Source organism: Phalacrocorax aristotelis, chromosome 13 (assembly GCF_949628215.1).
Source record: "Phalacrocorax aristotelis chromosome 13, bGulAri2.1, whole genome shotgun sequence".
In the NCBI taxonomy this organism is placed as follows: domain Eukaryota; kingdom Metazoa; phylum Chordata; class Aves; order Suliformes; family Phalacrocoracidae; genus Phalacrocorax; species Phalacrocorax aristotelis.
In genome coordinates, this window is record NC_134288.1 from 13,641,476 (window position 1) to 13,659,731 (window position 18,256).

The following is an 18,256-nucleotide window of genomic DNA, read 5'->3' on the forward strand; positions in this document are numbered from 1 at the left end:
TCCTGCTGACACCTGAATGATTGGTGACACTTGTGCTTTAACCAAAGGTGGGTACCAATCCAGACTGTTTGTCGAAATCTGCATAATCACAAAGCATCAAAATCTTCAGCTACAGCAATCAGAAGTCCTCTTTTAACATGTGTTAGCTGCTGTAAGAGCAATATGAAATAGCCATATTTTGCAGGATTAAATCTCCATTCTGAAAGGATTCATGAATCAATAAAACCCAATCAAAACTAATTTTAGGGGGCAATACCACCAAAAAATATATTCACAATGGAAAAAAAAACGCCAGAAGCAAAACAAGTTACCCTAGTGCGGTATTCCATTTAACTATAATTCTACAGTCAGTTATTATTGTTTAATTGTAAAATTAATGAACATAGATTTCATAGTTTACTTACTGAAATTGCTCCTTTAAAAATGCAAACGAATACACAAACATGCAACTCAATTCACATATTACTAAAATTGCATTTGTTATCTACATTTTGGGAATTTCTTAACTGTTAAACAATTACTTCCACATTTTAAGGTGCTGCCAATGTTACTGGAAACTAATGTGATTATTTTTTCCCCCAGAAAATAAACAGGTGTGAGGTTTACATGTACACACATCCTTCCACAAATCGAAAGCATTCTACCAAAAAATCCTAAACTACCTACATGATTAATTTCTCCCCCCCCCCCCCCCCCCCCAATTTATTTGCCATCCACTGAGGGTATTTGTTTGGTTTTATTTGGATTTCTGCTTTTATTTACTTCTGAAAAAAAGGAACCTTAACTTCACCTGCAGAAATGTACACTGGTTATATCATAACCTCTTCACATCACAATATGGGATACAAATTCAGCTCTTTCCAATGCACTGGTCACTCTGCTGCATGAACAATACTGCCTAAGTAGGTATTACTTAGGGCCACAGTAACTTTGCAACTGGAGGGGAACATTGTAAATGAGGATGAGGAAAAGGCAGAGGTACTAAATGCCACCTTTGCCTCAGTCTTTAATAGTCAGACCAGCTATCCCCAGGGTATTCACCCCCCTGAGCTGGAAGGCAGGGATGGAGAGCAGAATAAACCCCCCATAATCCAGCAGGAAGCAGTTTACAACCTGCTGAGCCACCTGGACACTCACAAGTCTATGGGGCCAGATGGGATCCACCCGAGAGTACTGAGGGAGCTGGCGGAGGAGCTCGCCAAGCCACTCTCCATCATTTATCAGCAGTCCTGGTTAACAGGGGAGGTACCAGATGACCGGAGGCTTGCTGATGTGATGCCGATCTACAAGAAGGACCGGAAGGAAGATCCAGGGAACTACAGACCTGTCATCCTGCCCTCGGTACCAGGGAAGGTTATGGAGCAGTTCATCTTGAGTGCACTCACCCGGTACATGCAGGACAACCAGGGGATCAGGCCCAGCCAGCACGGGTTCATGAAAGGCAGTTCCTGCCTGACCAACCTGATCTCCTTCTATGACCTGGTAACCCACCTAGTGGATGAGGGAAAGGCTGTGGATGTTCTCTGCCCAGACTTTAGTAAAGCCTTTGACACTGTCTCCCATAGTATCCTCCCAGAGAAGCTGGTGGCTCATGGCTTAGACTGGTGTACTCTTCGCTAGGTAAAAAGCTGGCTGGATGGCCAAGCCCAGAGAGCTGTGGTGAATGGAGCTAAATATAGTTGGTGGCCAGTCACAAGCAGGGTTCCCCAGGGCTCAGTTTTGGGGCCAGTTCTGTTTAATATCTTTACCAATGATCTGGATGAGAGGATCAAGTGCACCCTCAGTCAGTTTTCAGATGGCACCAAGTTGGGCAGGAGTGTCAATCTGCTCGAGGGTAGGAAGGCTCTGCAGAGGGACCTGGACAGGCTGGATGGATGAGACAAGGCCAGTTGTATGAGGTTTAACAAGGCCCAGTGCCGGGCCCTGCCCTTGGGTCACACCAACCCCAGGCAACGCTCCAGGCCTGGGGCAGAGGGGCTGGAAAGTGCCTGGCAGAGAAGACCCTGGGGGTGCTGGCTGACAGCCGGCTGGGCATGAGCCAGCAGTGCCCAGGTGGCCAAGGAGGCCACCAGCCCCCGGGCTTGTGTCAGCACTGGTGTGGCCAGCAGGAGCAGGGCAGGGATGGTGCCCCTGTGCTTGGCACTGGTGAGGCCGCACCTCGAATGCTGGGCTCAGGGTTGGGCCCCTCAGGACAAGAAGGCCCTTGAGGGGCTGGAGCGTGTCCAGAGAAGGGCAGCGGAGCTGGGGAAGGGTCTGGAGAACAAGTGTGCTGGGGAGCGGCTGAGGGAGCTGGGGGGTTTAGCCTGGAGAAGAGAAGGCTGAGGGGAGACCTTATCGCTCCCTACAACTGTCTGAAAGGAAGAAAGGGTGTCGGTCTCTTCTCCCAGGACACTAGTGATAGAACAAGAGGAACGGATTCAAGCTGCATCAGGAGAGGTTTAGATTAGATATTAGGAAAAATTTCTTTACTGAAAGAGTGGTCAGGCATTGGAACAGGCTGCCCAGAGAGGTGGTAGAGTCACCATCCCTGGAGGTGACACTTAAGGGCATGGGTTAGGAGACATGGTAGCGTTGGGTTGACAGTTGGACTTGATGATCCTAAAGGTCTTTTCCAACCTTAATGATTCTATGATCTGAAGACCAGATTTTTTTTTCCCCTTCTATACACAGTACTGATCCTGCCATACAGAACTCTTAAAATAGTATTAAGTTGCATGTAAACCAGTTACAAATACTTTTTTAATTTCACAATAAGATAAAGCAACTTAATGTAAGTCTAAATTAATCTTTCAATTTAAACACATAATAAAATACATTTTGTGGATATTCATCCAGCATATGGCACTTCTGAGACTTCTTTTTGTGCTGATTTTTTTTTTATTAGAGTGCGGCTAAGCAGTATGCTTTATATTGTCAACAATAACTTCAGTCCTTTGGTTTCTCTAGGTGGACAACCTCACCCATGAATCTGCATTTATAATCTGGCTAATGTCCACACTTGCCAGAGCTAACACATTCTGGACAGTCTGGCCACATCCACATCACGCAGGATTTGGCCAGGTTCTTCCCAGATGCTGCTCCTGGGGCCATGGAAAAAGTTTTTGTAGGGGTTTCAGCTCTGAATGCTTGCAGATAACCAGTTTGAGAGGTTTCTTATCAACTGTGCCATGCCTAGGTTCAACTGAGAGAGAATTAGTTGATCAGGAAGTCTAGAAATAAATTAGCAGTAGACTAAGGCCTGGGGCAAAGTAAGAGTCAAATTTACAGCCTAGGTACATTTATATAATATGTTTTTGAAAAACCCAGGAGCAGACAATCAAAAACACACTAGTTGATTGGGATCCTGATACTGAAGAAAAGTCTTCAAAGAGCAGTGCCACTTTCCACGTCCTTCTTGGATCCCCCAAATTAGACACTGATTATTTACAAAGCAGAAAAAGGAGGCCTTTAAAAATATAAAAAATCATCTAAGATGACCTGAACAAAGGCCTCTGCTCCCAAAAGTAGATCTGATTTTTCTAACTATATCAGATGTTCCAATAAAAGTTATTTCCTCTTGTCCTGTCAATGACCTTTAGATCATAACATCTAAAGCAAAATACCACTGGAATGATACAGTTCATCATAGCACATCAGTACTCAATCTCCAATCTCTCTGTTTAGGTGACAAGAGCGGGGTTGGGGGGTACTGTTCATTTTAGCCTTCACTTTAACCTTTTTTTCTCTGTCAGGTGTTACGTGAAAACAGTGCTCTTTGAATGTTTATCATTCTGGCTTGTATTGTGTTAGTCTCAGGAAAGTATTTCTATACAACATACTGTCAAGGGTTATGTGTCTTCCCAGACTACACATTTACCCACAGCAAGCACTTTAAGGAAGCGATGATGAAAAGGTGAAGGAAAAACAGGAAGATTTGAAGGTATGAAAGTAACACAGTGCTTAAGGAACAGGCAAGTCACAGACTGAGGTTCACAGGAATTTTAAACACAATAAGGGAAAAATACAGAATTATAAGTATTGAAGTTTGAAGATATTTTTCAAGTATATAAAGGAATAAGATGCTGACAGAGGATAGAATAATGCCTCTGAAGGACAGCAAGAGAAATTTACTGCTGAAAGAAATACATGTTGTAAAATTAATTTTAAGAAAGGAAGATGTGCAACAGATACAGAGCAACCGCATTTAGTCAAGTTTACAGTATGTGAACACCAAGAGTTCCAAGCCTTTTAATCCGTCTCAATGCCAATACCTCCACCACAAGACCCCTTGCTAGTAGTGGGATCCAGAAGCATCCTATAGGAAGTCAGATGACTCATTTCCAAAGACTTAAAAGCTGCTATGGTCTTCAGCATACAAATACAAGCAGTATTAATAAACCCCATGCTCAGAAAACAAGTAGAACCTGAAAAACCATGATACGTTTTAAAAACTGTGGAAATTCAATTTTTAGTTTCTTTTATCTTTCTTCTTCACCTGTTTAAGGGTTGGTTTGTTTAGTTTTTTAACCTCAGGATATGCTTGAGTTCATGCTTCATGTTTTCCTCTGCGGCCTTGACAGCCAGATATTACCTGGAAAGGAAGCTATGATTCATAGCCATTTAATGACTCCTGAAGGCAAACCTTTAGGAATATCACCAATTATTGCAAGACAAGAGCTAGAAGCCTATATTAGTAAACATGTATTTCTACACTTACTAGCTCATACATCCGATCTCTTACACCAAATTCCTTAGTTTTCTTTTCCTCCGTTTGAGAAATGCTGTTTGCTTTGTGGTACAGGAGTTGCTACACAGGTAGATCAGAAGAAATTATGTAAAATACTTGTAAAATTTTAATCGTTCACTTCATTTGTGTTTCTGACTCCAGTATTTATTTCCTAGAAAAACTCTAGTGAACAGATATGGGAGGAATATTTTGGATGTGCTAGAAAATGTTCAAACTGAAAATATGGAGTTGCTTTTCTGTGAAAATTTTACATTATTATCCTATTTCTAGCTGGAATGAAAATACAACATACTACACAAGTGACCAATCTAGTCAAATATTCCCAAGTCACTTTCAAAAATGAATTATAAACTGATAATTGCTGATACTGAAATTTATGAAAAACTAAGCCACTTTTGTGAAGAGAAATTGAATGCATAAAGACAGTTACTTGTCAGGAATTACTTTTCCACAGATACTAGCATGTATTTAAAAATCCCTCACCTGCTGTGCAGCAGCTGGAGAGTGAAAGGAGAAAAGGAGGTTAAAGATGGTCTTGGAGCATCTTTTGTAAAAGACCTACAACTGATGGCTAAAAAAGCCTAAAGCAAAATACAGAGATATTTTCCTCAGGGTGTAAGAATTCAGCTGAAGGGTTTTCTGAGATTGGAGCTGGGCCTTTAAAATCTTCAACAGAAACTCAGGACAAATTTGAAGTGAATTGTGGTAAAAGTAAAATGTTGTCATACAACCAACCTAGGGATCAAAGATTTCAGGTACAGACAAGTCTCATCAGTGTTAAAATGGACAGAGTACAAAGCATACAAATAACTAATCTGTGTATGCTGGTGTGTTGCTTAAGTTTGCATTTTCTGTTTGAAAACTTGGAGGAAAAGAGATTAATAATGGGTCTAACACTGTCACATTTACTGACCAATTTTTTTTCCTGCAGCCCTTTCAAAGCAATGAAATATTTAAAAGCAAATTGAAGAAACTCTATTTGTAGGAGACCTTGATATTACAATATTGCAGTTTCACAGAGATAATTTTTCACTCTTAAAACATCTGTGTCTGTTAAAGGCAGCCACTACTGACTACAGAAGTTTGTTAATTGAGCTGAGCATTCTTTTCAGTTTATTTGCAGAACTGGACAGTTCTGTCAAATCCACTGCAGCCATTCAAGTACCAGTGCCACTAACCACTCCTCCAAAAAAAGCACTCAGGATTTCTTCAGCTTATTCTCAACAAATAAAGTTTGGATGATTGTAGCACTATGGCTATAGGATGGCCATTTAAAATGCAGCATTGCAATGTTTTCTCAAAGAACTCATCTTTGTAAAGAGAAGCATATGAAGTTATTAAAGATGTGTTTTAACATTCTGAAGGTAGGGAATAGGTTAAGTAAGTGCCTTAGTCAAATCTAAGCACAAAGGACCATGAACTTCAGGTAAGCAAGATCTGGTCATGTAAATAAATTTCCTTGAATGTGTATTTTGTTATACTTGGCATAACTTTCTATATGGACAAACTATTACTGAAGACAACAGCAAGAGTAAGAACTTGTATTTTTTCCTCAATTCTATTTACAAGTCATGTATTGGTGAACAGCCATTATCCTGAAATAATGCATTGTACACTGGTTAAGAAAAATAAATAATTTGATTGCCTCCTTACAGTTACCTCATTAAGGCTAACAATTGAGTTTTGTACCCCTTTCACAACCCTCTTTTTCCTTCTCAGGAAGAATCTCAAGACGTCTCGTTGTTATCCCACTGTATTTAAGAATCAAAGATTATGAGTTATTCATCTTCTCCCAAAGAGCAAAGTTCAGATTTGAGAGGAAGCTTCTGATCCTATGGCATTGGCGGGTTAACTCATCTAAAATCTTCAAGAGCAGTGTCTGGTGAGGAAGCTCTAAAATCTCAGAACTGCACATTCAGTCCATGACAGTACATTTATCTGTGGGCATTATTTAAAAGCCTGTTTGAAGTCAGCTGATAACTTTCCAGTTAATTTGATGACTATTGGAGTAGGACACATGAACATATGATACAATAAACATTATACAGTTATTGTCACTCATGTCAATATAATGACACTTTCTAACCATTCATGTGGCTCAAAGCAAATCAGCCGTGTTATAGGAAGAAATCTTAAAATAATCCAAATACAGACAATCTTGTACAAAGGAAGACTATAATAGCCTCTGTAAGATGCTATGTATTAAGATGATGTTAATATTAAGCTTTTGATGTAGGTGCTTCCTGATGTTATGCTAATTGAACAGAATAATTTTTGCTAATAAAATTAGGTCAATGATATTTGATTGGGTCCATTAAACCAACTATAAATATGTTAACAATTTATAGACTTTATCAGATCATTCTTCGTCTCAAAGTTCCTTGGCATTTGTTCCATTGCCTCACCTCCTATACTGCAATCCTGTTCAAAGATAGAATCTCCTCTGTCATTATGTCTTTCAAAGTTTCACCCAGGATGCATTGCTTCTCCAATGAAGTGAAAACAACATGATCCAGGGATCACTTGACATGAAGCGTACGAACACAGCAGAGCAAAGAAGGACTGCAGTTGGCCTAACTAAAATTGTACATTTCTTTCATTACTCAGACTGAACATCCTACTTCAATCTTGATAATATACCAGCATTCTAAGCCTTGACATTTAATGTAATCATATGCGATCACTATGACTGACAACCATAATTATCTGCCTTAACTACGTCTCCTTCTACAGCCAGTAAAATCACTTTGGAACAATCTTTTCTCTTGCCTTTCAACTGCTTTTTGTTTACTTTCATCACAACTTGAATCTGCTTGATCTTGAATTTTCTCATTATCTTACATGAAATTTATCCTAGAAAGCCTTTTAAGACTCTTGAATGAAAACATCATGCTATCAAAAAACATCAAGAGACTCATGGATACTGAAGAAACGCTTCTACCATGCACATGATCTCATTTTGATAAAAAACTCCAAAGTCTCCAGAAGCACCTGAATCATAAAAACAGGCTATCAACAGCTATACATAAACATAGTTCTCATTATTTTAACTGTTATGCCTGTTCACACTTTAAATGATGATTAAAAACATCAAAAGTGTTGGGATTTAAATAGGTAAAGCAAAAGCCGCGCACACAAGCAGAGCAAACCAAGGAATCCCTTCCCTCCTCCCCACGGGCAGGCGGGTGCTCAGCCATCCCCAGGACAGCAGGGCTCCATCACACCCAACGGTGCCTGGGGAAGGCAAATGCCATCGCTCCCAACGTGCCCCCTTCCCCCTCCTCCCCCAGCTCCATGTGCTGAGCATGGCGCCGTGTGGTGTGGGACAGCCCTGGGGTCAGCTGGGGTCACTGTCCCGGCCGTGTCCCCTCCCAGCCCCTTGTGCCCCCCCAGCCCCTCGCTGGTGGGGTGGGGTGAGGGGCAGGAAAGGCCTTGGCTCTGGGTGAGCCCTGCTCAGCAGGAACGAAACCATCCCTGGGTCATCAGCACTGTTTCCAGCACTAATCCAAAACACAGCCCCGTACAAGCTACTGTGAAGAAAATTAACTCTATCCCACCCAAAGCCAGCAGAAAAAGAAAGTACATCTTATCTTCTGTTACCCTAAAATTAGTGCAAGTTTTCTTTTGGCCAATATTTTCTTTTCATTTTTTAAAGGATAAAGCTTACAGTCCTAACTCCTTGGTAATGTGTAAACACTTTAAAGTGAGAGAGAACTTAAGAACCAGACTGAGAAGGTCTCAGACCTCCTTTAGTCTCAGACCAAATTACAAGTCTAAAAAAATGTAACCAAGCTACTGGGACTCAAGATGCATGAAAGTTTGACATTAGTAATGAGCCATGAATTATGATAGTGAGAAATTAATATCGGTGTACATCTCTTCCTCTGTATTTGTCCTGTTATATAGGAACAATATCTTATAGCTTTCAAATGTTGTGAAATTCCTACGCATTTATATTTTAGCTTTCATTTCACAGCAGCAGCAAAACCACCACGTAATGGTGCTCAGGTATGTAGAATCTAGCCAGCAGTTTCCGCAAATGTTTCGAAACACTCCCTTTGGTACAAAATTGTCCCAATCAGTAAGTCAATTTGGGATTAAAGAATTGTGGCCCATCAAAAGAAAAAACTTCTTCTGACCAACTTAATCATTGTCAGGATATTTAACTTCAGCAGAAGCATGGGGTGTTCTATCACACGATAATTTGGTACCTGAAAATGACAAGCCTTTTATCAAAAAGTCAGTGTTGATTATTTGCATGTTATTTTTGATGCCCCTACCATTAAGATAATTTATTTAAAGCTCTGACCCCAATGAGACTATTGAGGGGAGGTCTAAAAGACAGAAGTACCGTTTCTGCATGCATTTTTTGCCTGATGTGACATGATATACTTCCAATCTTTTACCAAGGACCATGTTATTTCAGAGCTTGAGAAATGGATACAATGTGGATATTGTATCTGAGAAGCAATAACTATATACAGATATTAAGGAAACAACCTTGGAAGAAAGGCTCAGAATTAAAATTTAAATTTGTCTGAATCAATGCTCTTCCAAAGACAACTTGCATGTTTATGTTAAATATATATTGCAAGCAATAATAAATTAAAAATGCTTCTAAAAGTTTCACTGTATTCTATTTGTTATTGAAAGCTCATAAATATAACTTCCAAAAATATAGTATATATGAAGTATACGATTTTGTTTCAGACTATGTTTATATTACATTTCTAGCTCATAATTTGATTCTTTCAGCAGCTTTCCTGAAATTTATGTGACCTTATAGTGTACACAGAAGAAATGGTCTAATTTAAAATGCTCTAAATAAGTTTCAACTTTACACTCATGGCCATATTGGATATGAGTATGCCTTAACTCCTGATGGGGTCTGTTATCTGTTAAAAAAAATATATATATATGAGACCATTTCAGTATAATCTTTTTCTAGACTATTAGTCTCAAGAATGTCATTTTTTGCCAGCTACCCAGAAGCAAAAGGCAAATGAGAAAAACTGCTTTTTCTAATCATTCAACCATTATATATTAGAAGAAAACTTGGTTTTCTTTGAATTGTGAAGATGCTAGAGTAGATCTTCATAGAGTATCTGAATGTTGATATTGATTCCTCCTATTGTTCTCTTCCTAGGATGAACTTTTTCCTAACACTATCTCTTATAATGGATAACATACTTAGCAAAAGGTTTGGTCATAGATCTTCAAGATTTTCACAACAAATGCTTAGATCATTAGATCTCTACTCCATAGATGCACAAGATAATGATAAACGTCCTTTTCTCCATAATTATTTTGCAAGTTTTTTCATTTGTTCTCCTGCTCTCATGACATCTTGTTAAGAAATAGCAGTTACCTGAGAGATTTGAATTCCACACTTATAATATCTATAGTGGAGGAAAAGGGGAGGGTTGGGGGTTTTTAGTGATAATTATACCCTTCTAGAATGATATGCAGCATTGATATTCCTTCTTAGCAGTTATCAGTTTGACCTGTAATGAATAGAACAGATTTATGGGAGACTCATTTAGGAGTTAGGTTATGACTTCAGTGATTCATATTGGCTGATAATTAACAGCATATACTCAACAATTTATGAGTTCTAAAAATTTAACTTCTGCACTGTAATCTATAGTATACTACAGAGACAAGATGAGTTGTGTAATATTTACTATTAGCTGCTCACAGGAACCACAGGAGAAAGCTGTGGTCAGTCTTATTTCCCAGGAAGGTCTCATTTCCCCAAGTACTCCTTTTTACCCTATTATTACAAGAATGCATATTAAATGGCAACCAGTAGCCAAGTATCAAACTTTGAAGGTACAGTAGAACTACTAATTTTATTCAGTAATTATTATATAAAATTGTTTACTGTAATATTATTTCAAATACTTTAGCCCAATAGAGATTTTGAATTCTAATTTGCTATTTGCTGAAACAAAAAGTAGTTTCTGTTCATGTTGCAGAGTGATACATGTATACAATGTGACTGTTCTGTATACTCTCCTCTACCTAAGCTTTCCTGTGACAGTTGCTTGAGTTTTCTTAATTAATATCCATTTGTCATGTATTTCTTATTTTATATATGTAAATAAGCATATGTAAACGCACCAGGCGTACCAAGAGGTGCAAATATAAGGAAGCATGGGTTGCTATGGATTTGTGGCCTGCATTCCCTACTTATTCACAGTAGCCTTAGCTACCTACCTACCACATCCCCTAGATGTCACCCAGGATCTTATTTTTTCCATTGCCTACCAACATGCCGTGACAGAAGGGAGCTATCTGTATAGAAACATGCTAAGAATAATGTAACAAGGTAAGACAAGCAAATCCAGGCTTCTGGTTAGATGCTGTTCTTCATGCTAACAACTCACGACCTTTCATGAAAGGCCTTCAGTGAGTGCTTCTTTAAAACAGTAATGTTTCACTGCATTTCAATATTTGAACAGGAATAAAGATTTTAAATATGCTGAGGATCAGGAATAAGTTAGAATGTTTAGGTTTCAGTTCAGTCCTTTCCTTAGTTTCCCAGATGTCCTGCAGGTTTCCATGCTACTTAAGGTCTTTCCTGTAAAGCAAGACCTGTCTGACAATCTGTTTTAAACACCAGACAGCCTTCCTGATTTTAAGAATTGAAACCTAAAAGTTCTGTATATTCAGGAGCTTCAAGTCACATACTTCAGGAGACAACAGTTGCTTTCAAGAGAAAGCAATGCCTTTCTATAAGTCCCAACGCTATGTGGGAGTGGGATGAATATGCAGCTGGTTCCAGGTTTGACTCAGCTTCCTCAAGCTAGCCTCACAAGGAACCTTGCTTGCTCGTCAAAATGAAACTCGTACTTTCACCAGCAAGCCTGCTGCAACCTGGGGGATGCAACTTTCATAAGAGTGGGACCCAAACTGCTCAAAAACTATATTCAAGCTGGCCACTCGTGACCGAGTAGAGATTAGTACTTTCAGCAAAGGCTTTAGTTTTTCCTCCACTGCTTTTTCTCTTCTCATCAACTCTACAAGTAAAAATCGATACATCTACTTTTAGCAATGCAAATGCAGAGTTAGCGGCATCCCATGTAGCAGCAATGGACATGTTATACGACAGGCTTATGTAAAGGGAAAACTTCAGTTTTCACTGAAAATTAATCAACTGAACACTAAAAATTACACAAGCACTGCTACATTATTCAGACTGAAAGCATACTACTGATCTCGTATGGTGTTTTGAGTGTTTTATTCATAAGTTACCACTAGAGTAAAGTTTGATGGTTAAAAAAATGAAAATGTTATTATTGCTGTAGAAAACTTTGAGACTTTCTGGAAGATGTGGCCCCACTGAAATTACCAAGAATCCAATTTCTGTAAAGTTTTATATAAACCACTATGCAATTTTCTTACACAGAACCACCTAGTGAGGGACTGGGCCCCTTGTTCTGGGCTACTGCTCAGTCTTATAAAAATTAAGGACCTGGCTTTATTCATGGGGAGAATCTCACTGACGTCTCACATGCAGAAAGGTAAAAGCATGACTGATTTTTTTTTTCAGAGCAAGATTAGAACTAATGCTAATTCACTCCTGCAGTGTTATTCCAGTTCCTGTTATAAGAAAAATACATTATCTTGCATTTTTCCCATTGTGAAGTACAGAAATACTTCTTTATGACAACACTAAGAGCAGAAGAAAATCAGTTTCCTAAGTTTAATCCAAATTGCACAGCAAAGTTATATTTGCTCATCTTGCAGTAGCACTTTTTCTTTAGAACAGAATAGCAAGGTACACACACAAAAATGTATAACACATCAATAAGGAAAAATTATTCAAAGTACTAATCAGGGGATGGAAAGAGATAGTCCATTAGCATGAATGGGGTAACCCTATCTTTCAACAGTTTCTGTTGCTTCTACTTCAGAGTAAGATAGTGGAAAGGCATTAAAGATTATTGATGACCTGTGTGTTTGTCCTCCTTTTCTCTTCTTCAAACACAGACTGACTTCTGTATTCTTTCCTGAGATAAGCTACAGATCTAATGAACTGCTCTATTTTTATTTCCTTTTTGTGAGAATGTTCTTTGACATGAACAGCTTTTTAAAAAGATAGGTTTTTAATATTTCCACTGTTGGAAAATCTGACAATTACATTATGTAGACAACTACAACTGGATTCGGAGCAAAGTTTGAATATTCCTTATATCCTGAGTTCCTTATTTCATTATATACTAAAACTGCTGTGGGAAGATAACTAAGATTGGATCCAAATTCCAAATTGCGACCCAATGTAAAGCATCTTTCCAAGAATGCATAATTAAGCAGCATTTGTTAGAGTCAATCTGAGTGCATAAATTGTTGAACACAGGTTAGTTTTGGTTGGATTAAAAGCACCACCTGTCCACTCCTATAAAGAAGTGCCATAATTTGTTTCAGTGAAGTATTTAATCCTTACATATTTGGTTTCATCCTTCCAGTATGCAGTTGGTTTATGAATACCCTCCATTACTGAGAGAGTCAACATGTGTCCCATTTATTTGCTCTTAACACGCCTGATAGTGAAGCATACAATTCCAAAAAGTGTTTTCCAGGTAGGAAAAAACAATACAGATCAGGGTAGCTTGGACACATGTACCAGTGCACGTAAAGGCTTAAATAGCTTCAAGGCAAACTGCTGTTCATCAATGAAATTCAGAGCACTAGTGGTAGTTACTACTTTACATGGCAACTCTTGAGATGCAAGACTTAATGACTGCTAGAATAGAGTTACCTCCCAAAGCCTTTCACAGCAGTTATAGCACTCTGCTCCTCTCAATTGCTGTTATGTACCAAACTGCTGTGGAAAATGCTCCTTTTGCCTTCTTGTGTAGGATTGTTTCCAAATGACAAGCTTAAATATGGTTTTACAACTCTGAAGTTTAAGAAGTGGCTAAATAGACTGCAGTGAGTCATAAGCAATGACTATAAAGGTTACAATGCAAATATTTTTCCACTGAATCTTTCATCTCTGATGGTAGGATGAACCCTTGACTTGCTTATCATCTGATGAGAAAATGAGAAAATTCACAGCTTGGGAGGAGAAACAGAAGATTACAAGTCACCTAAAAATCCATGTGGATCCACAGGACATGGATCCTGTGGTACTTTAACACCACTGACTTTGTAAGTGGAGATTCACAGCCATACCTTAAAAAACAGACCTGTCATATTCTATCATTTTTATCTTTAATTAGCGCAGACTGTCTATCCTATAGTCCTGTATACTTGAAAGAGGCCATTTTGACAAGGTACAGGGTTAAAAATTTGCACAGTAACCTTTGTTGAAATAAACTGTCCAAGGAAAATATTAATAAGATGCCATTTGGAAAAATAAACAAACAAAAAACCCAACCAACCAACCAAAAAACCCCCAAACAAACAAAAAGCCCAAAACACAACAGTGGAAGAATTTATCCAAGAAGTTCTCCTTTTAAAAGTATTCTAGGGACACTGTCAGTTCCTAGAACAAGATAAAGTGAGTTGTAGACACTACAAAAGCGTTACTTTCAGCAGCATGAGATGTTCAAAGGAGAGATACGTTTAAAGCCTTTCAATGTAGGGGACACTGTGGGAATTCTCTGGAGGCTGGGATCAGAGACACCCTCTCCCCTCTTCTAGCTGTTGAATTTAAAACCCCAAATGTTCAATTTCATCGGCAGAGATGTTGAAACAGGAACACATGAAAACAAGCCCAGCACAATAAAACCAAGGCTGCAATGCATGAACACAGTGACAAGGTAGCAACAAGATAAAAATATTGCCCAGAAAAGAAAAATAATCATTTAAGTTCCCTGACAGAATAGAGTGAGAGCGCAAGACAGCATAGATGTGTATAGGAACCCTCAGAGTAGCTGGCAAGGCACCCCATTTCCTCCTGCTTCTATTTATTCCTCCATCTTTATTGCAGTTTCATTCTACATCTTGAGTGTTTAACTGGCAGAGAAGTGCCAAGTAAAAGTGTTATGAAGCATGTGTATGACAGAGGAAGTAACAGGGATACCAATGCAATTGGAACTAAATTTTGAACAAAAGTGAGTCACTCAGTTTTTCTTTGCAGGAGTTTGGGCTCTTGTGCTTAAGTACGTTACTGCAGGTAGCTTTATTGCCATAAGCTTAAACTGATTATTACAGCTCTAGGACCTCAGTCTGAATTCAATAAACTGATATGTAAAGTATTGGTCCCTCAAACCCCAGAAGTCTTGCCAGAATTACATACCCTTAGTCATAAAAACTCTGTTATCCCATGGAATTCATATCAAGTCATGAACTTCTAGAAACTCAGTCAGCTAAACAAAGAGTATAGACCTTTCTTACAGTATGTGGCAGAGACTGGCACTAAACACTAAAGATATGTGACTCTTGGTGATCTCATCCTGTAGTTGTTCATGCAAAAAATTGTTTTTCTCTTTCACTTCCCTCAGATCCAGACCTTTTGATTTTGGTTTGATGTGCAGATTTGAAAACGTAACTGTGAAATCAACTTGGTTTCACCTGGCTTGAAGTCAAACCCAGTCAGTTTTGTACACTTCCTGTAACATTTAGAAGCCTGTTCAGGCCAATCTTTTCTTCGTGACCCTCATGCAAATTTCCAACTTGTTCCTGAATGGAAAGCAAATGTCGTTTATGTAGGAGGACTACACAGCCTCCAGTAACTCCAAGTCTCATTTACCTAATCAGCAGTACAGCTTACCAGCTCCAGTACTTGTCAAGCATTTACCACTTAGTTAAAAACAGTATAGTATGTTTGTTAAGAATATTTTTATTTCTGTAAGGTACCAGGAGAATATTTTAGCATTTTTCTTTTGATGTCAAGTGCTATCTACCGAACAAATCCACACTTTTTTAATTCAAGAGAATGCAAAATAGGTGGGGAGACTGTATTTGTAGGTTTATGATTCTTATTTAAGTAGCTGCTTACATAAATCCTCAGGTATGTATGATTAATTATTTGCTTTCTAATCCCTCTTCAAAAGAATGCTTCTGCTTTTATGTTTAAATCAGGTTTTAGCATCCTTTTTAAAGCATTTGACAAATGAAAAATGCAGATACCTGTACATTCAAAAGAATTCTTGTAATGCTATTGATAATCATCTGCTACTTAGCACGCCTTTGTGAAAGCTGCGATCAGCTGTCACACGTTGCCTATTTGCTATGATATTTGCCTTGGAGTTAAGTATATTTTCCACTAAGGTTTACAATCACGCATTTCACAGCAGAGATTGGCATTCTAAACACTAACACAGATCTTGGATATAAGGCTAAAAACTTGGATATTAGGGGAAAACTAAATCTATGGGAACATACTACTAGTTTAACCACTATGTTTAGAGACTTAACAAGCCAGCCAAGGAAAGTTGCATTTGGAGTAAAAAAACCCAAACCCTTGACAAGGAAAATCTACTTACATGGATAAGTCTACTTAGATGAAGAGTCAAGACCTTCCTAAAAATATTTATGTCCATTATCTTACAAACCTAATTCAAGAGGAAAAAACCTTTTAGCTTAAAAGCACACAAACATCCAGACTTCCAAGTCATGCAAACTGTTCTGTCGCTATCTCTTAACCATTCCCTTTCTGAGTTTGTTCGATTTTACATGCATTCCTAATCACTGTAATCCAAAACCAATGGCTGCTCCAGCCTTAGAACTGCTTCGACAAAGGCCAGCAAGCTATCTTTGAACCGAGGCTGCCCTGAGCAGGAAGCCATTTTGGAGTAAATGCCCTAGTTACAATTAAGCACCTTTTCATGAAAAGATACACATATGTAAAACGCTCTTGCAGCCGCATAGCCGCTGAACCATTACAACTTCCACTAGCCTCACTGGAGGCTCAGAGAGTACCTGGGGGCTTTTTCTAAAAGGGACCCTAGATAAAGTTATACCAAGGAATTTAAGTATTCCCTGATACCATGTGTTTTAGGGGAGTTATCTTTGGCCTGAACCAAAAATATCAGTTCTAGAATGAAATCCTTTTCGAAAGTCTGACTATAGAAACTTACTTATTCATTAAAATGCCCCAAAAGCCTGTTCCCTTGGAAGGGTTGTTCCCTTGTCTTGTACTTTGTTCAGCAAAGCTGAACTTCACCTTTTCCTCAGCAGAATGTTTCAGCCAGAAATGAACTGCCTATTGCAAAGTGTTGCAGTCATATAATGCAGAAGGCAATTTTCTGCTGTTTGCAGTCAAACTGCATGCTAGGCCAGAGTAAGACAAGCAATGTGCTGTGATGCAGCTCCTAAAGGAGAGAAGTACATTTACCAGCCATTTTATCAGGCAAGTTATCTTTCAGAGGACATTTCTCACTCTGCTTCTTCCAAATTCATGCTGGATATTGATGTGAATATTGTAATCTAACAACCACAGAAGTGTAAAAAAGAAATTGATAAGGACCTAGAAACATTGTCTAACCATCTCATATCCCAAGCCAGAATCAACTATGTCTAAATTGAAACACTGTACCTGAAACATTGTTTGTATCAATACTTTCTAGCTTCTGCCTAAATTGGGAGCTTTTTCATTGGATTTGGGTCATGAAGTTTTCTTTAGTACTTAATTACTCCACATTTTATTGTGCTTCATTATCTGAAATAAATGTAATACTTGTTGAACTGTTAAGTCTCTTCATGGCACACTCAATACAAAGGCTTGTTACATCAAGCACACCGCCAGCGATAACTCAACAATTTTCCATTCAATTATAGAACACACTGATTTTCCTACTGAGTCACCTCAAATTCAATTTCTCACTGAGATTTCAACTAAATTACTCGCCCATGAATTAAGATTGCTGAATGCTAACACAGACATTGAATTATATTTCAGTGACTAGAAGATGTAATTGCAGCTGACAAGGTCTGCTTAATTTTTTTCTTCTTTTCCAGTTTTGACTTAATGATCCTGGCTTTTAAATACAATAGTCCATGGAAAACAAAAAAATAAATCCCATAATTTTTTTTTAAGGATTTAGGATGCATCCCAGCAGGTCACACATCTACTGAATATGGTTCAGACGTCTTCTCCATAGTGATCTGGTGTACTGCAGTGTTAACTGTTCCTGGTTTTAGAATCATAGAATGGTTTGGGTTGGAAAGGACCTTTAGAGGTCATCTAGTCCAACCACCCTGCAGTGAGCAGGGACATCTTCAACTAGATCAGGTTGCTCAAAGCCCTGTCCAGCCTGGCCTTGAATGCTTCCAGGGATGGGGCATCAACCACCTCTGTTTTACTCACTAATAAGACCTATTATCCTGAAACTACATTTCATTGCATGAAACGTTCTTTGGTTAGCACAGTCACCTGCTGGCAAGTAAAGAAAACGTACAAACAGATGCAATCCCTGTAAAAGCAGACAGAAGTATCTTTGCTGATTCCTAGAAGAATGAGCATGTTACCTACCATATCCTTTTTCTTTCATCTTGTGTGCTTCAGCTCATGTAATAAAACCCAAAATCCAAATAAAATTAAAAATACAATCCAAATTGTAGTGTAACTTCCAAATG